Below are 3,675 nucleotides of genomic sequence, written 5' to 3'. Positions count from 1 at the left end.
CGGCACATGGAGATGGGGGGAGGGGTCCCTACACCCCACTGGGGACAGAGCCCCCCAGCCCAGGCATGGCACATGTGCCACTGGCACCATGAGCATGTGTGCTTCATCCCTCAAGGGCCAGGATGCCAGGCTCCTGCCAGCACTAGCAGCCTCTCCAGGGGTTGTTTTCCCAAAAGCCACCCATGCCTGGTGCCCTCTGATCCATGGACAGCGTGTCAGCCACACATCTCTTGCTCTGGCAAAAGTTTTGCAACTTTTCCCTGCTTTCCCCTACACATCACAAACAGCTTCACCTGGGAGCTGGCCACACCCTGCATCCCTGTGCCTGCTCTGGGAACCACAGCAGAAACACAGTGAAATCAGAGGTACACACGGAGAAAATGCCTGAAATCCAGTAAATATGGGTCTTGCTAGAAAGATGCTGGTTAGAGCACTGTGCTGTGCCTTACTCCTGTCCCCAGCTTCACCCCAGGACCAGCCAGGAGAGGACCTTACTGGAGGTGGGGAGTAGGGAAGTGGCATTTGGCAGGCTTCAGAGCAGAGGGGAGCTCACACCTCAGTGCTGTCTGGCCAGGAGCCTGAAGCCACATGGGCAGGGCTTACATGGGGCTCTGCACAAGAGGGATGAGATCAGCTGTCCCTTGCCTGCAGCACAAGCGCTGGAGCAGGGGTGTCGGTACCCAAAGCCCCTGTGTGTGTAGGGGATGGATGCAGTGGGCTCATACCCTGGGCTGAACTATTACATAAGACCAGAAACACGTGTGGGCTGCCAGGCAAAACTGTAAATGATGTTTGTGCCAGAATCTCAGCTCCAGAGCCAGTGGGACTGGGGAGTCATGCTCAGGGGAAGCCAAGGCTGGGCAGGTGAGGGCAGCTGGGGTGGGCACAGGGAGCTCCTGGAGCAGGACACAGCACTTCAGGGCAGGCCAGGCAGGGTTCATGCCCCCTCTCAGCCTGTGCTATTTAAATTCCTTGTTTGTGAAAGCAAGACCCAAAACAAGCAAATAAATATTAACTGGAAAAACAAAAGCCCTGACAAATCTCCCAAAAATTCTCTACGTGGGCTGTGCAGCAGTTGCACAACAGGAAGGAGCTGTTGATCCCATTTCTGTGTGCTGGCGCCGCACTGGCCTCCACCCAGAGCTGCCTGCTCGGGTCCAAACACAGCTAAAGCAAAGTCAGGCACTGACAGAGAGCACTGCCAGGGAACCTGGGCACAGGTGTGTCTCTCACTAACTGAATCCAGGTCTGTAGCTCTTCAGCACTGCAGGGAAAACTGCAGGAGCCCTTCTGACCACAGTTCTCTGGTTGCTCAGATAGGAACTGCTGGCAGGGGAGTGGATTCTGGAGAGAGATGCAGAGAGGAGAGGAGAATGCTGCAGGGACCCTCCTGAGCCGTTTAGGATGGGGGGGCCTGACATCATTTCTCCAGGGACAAAGGGAGTAGATACATCACTCCCACCTCCTCCAGGCCCCCTGGAACGGGATGCATGAACTGACACTACTCCCAGCAGTGCTAGCCTGGCCCAGCACCACCTAATTTTCTTCTTTCACATCCCTCACATCACCTCCCTCTGAGCCAGGACCCGAGACCAACATTTGTGAGCTGGTGACAGCACCCCCAGCAGGGGTTTGCTTGCTGGCCATATTGAGGCTCTTGCAAAACAGGTTAATTATTTAACTCCTTGCAGGGGTGACTTGCCCTTAAACTCCAAAGTCTGGTCCTCTAATGGAAGGAGAGAATTTGGCCCCAAGAGCACCCAGTTCCAAGCATGAGACAGGAATGCTGGGCTGTGCCTTTGGACGGGTAACACGGCTTGGGGACATACAGAGGACCCAGCTCCTGCCGAGAGAGCCCAGACCCTGCCCGGCCATCAGGCCCAACCACGGGCTGGCCCGCACCCGGGCGCAGCCTGGAGCAGGGGGTGCAGCATTCCGGCTCTCCCTGCTCCCCTCGGAGCGCTGCAGCCGCTCCCCGCGCTGGTCCCTTGCTGCCACCTGGTGCCACCTCGCCACAACTGCCGGGCAGCCGGGATGGTGAAATTTGGGATGCCACGGGCATCGAGGATGGGAAGCCTCTGGGCACAAAAGCACCTGCGCGCTCCCCATTCTCAACAGCCACGGCCCCGAGCAGCCCCATGTGCTCCAGCCTTCACCTGGCTCTGCAAACAAGCCAACGACCTCTCCTGCCTACAGGGCCAAAGGCAGGACTCCAAATATTTCCCAACCTCATGGACGGCACCAAGGGTTATTTACGCTAAGGCAAACATGTTGCAGGCACTGGATGCGGTGCCCGTGGCATCCTCGAACAGCTCGGGAACGGAAACACAGAGCACCCAGAAATGGTCAGGGTGGTCAATAAGAATTAGTCATGTTACTCCAAATCAATTTTCTTTTGCAATAGGACAACAGGTCCCAGAAGCAGAGAGAGCAGCAAGGACTGGATTTCTTTTAGTAAGGTTTTTGCTCAGCAAGACTCTGTCATTCCCACTGGGAAAATAAAGAAGATCAAGATTAACTCAACCTGCAAGATGGCTGCAAAACATGCAGCAAAATTCTTCTCATTAGTTAGCCGTGGCTCCCTTGGAAAGGGGAGGAGACAGTGGGAGATTCTCCACAGCTCCATCAGTGGCTCAGCTGAGACTGCCCCAATGGGATGTTCTAGAGGGCTGTGGTACAATGCTGATGACCTTGGCAAATAGACAAAAAAAAAGGGCTGGGCAAAGGAGGATGTAGTTTTGGAAAGACTTACACAGTATTCTGCTTCCAGGTATGAATTACCCGTGTGCAAAAGCAGGCTGGGGTTCAAGGCTGCACAAAAGGGTGACTCATAGGCTGAGCCGCCTCATCTGGGGTGGTGAGGGGTTGTTATTGTTACTATTTATTTATTTTAAACGAAACTCACTGGGATGTGTGCCATTGAAACACTGTCGCAAGATACCCTTTGTTTGAAGCCAGCGAAGTGTAAGCCCTGATCTTGTGCCCAGCCTGCATTATCCCTCCAGGTACAGCAGCAGCTGGCAAAGCCTGCAGGATTTTATTCTGGACCCAGGAGATCTGTGAACATCAAAGATGGACCTGTGAGCACTCTGCCAGCATCCGATGGGAACAGGAGAAGTAATAAGCCTAAATTTCAACACAGTTTCAGGCTGTTCATAAGGATGCCCTCTGAACCCATCAGCTCCTGGGCAACTGTGGTGGAGTGTCCAAAACCAGTGGGGACTTTCAGGGCTCATGCAGGAGAAGAACTAGGCACGGCCTGGATGGCCTTGTGAAGATTTCTCACAGCTCTATATTACTGCTGTCCCATGCAATGGCTTTGGGGCAGCATGGGCTGCTCCTCCAGTGCACAGACAGCCACTGACCTGGCACTCAGGCTCTCCTGGGCATTCCAGTGCTTGGGTGGCAAAGGCAGAGGCCATGGCAGATCCGAGTGAAGCCTCCCCTGCTGGTCCTGTGCCTGTCCCTTGAGAGGACTTTGCATTATCCACCCAGGGGTACAGGTCACCTGAACAGAGTGAGCCAGAGCCTGGGCCAGGGAACGTTCTGCAAACCCCCGGGGAAGCAAAATCCCAGCGCAGTTACCAGAAACTGCCCGCTCACCCCTGCTGCCTTCCCGGAACACAACCAATCGAACAAACAAAATCACTGGAGCAGCGCTCCCGGGCTGGGTGG

This window comes from Geospiza fortis, unplaced genomic scaffold (assembly GCF_000277835.1).
Source record: "Geospiza fortis unplaced genomic scaffold, GeoFor_1.0 scaffold78, whole genome shotgun sequence".
Lineage (NCBI taxonomy): Eukaryota > Metazoa > Chordata > Aves > Passeriformes > Thraupidae > Geospiza > Geospiza fortis.
The sequence above is the reverse complement of the archived record's forward strand: the minus strand, read 5'-3'. Positions refer to the sequence as shown.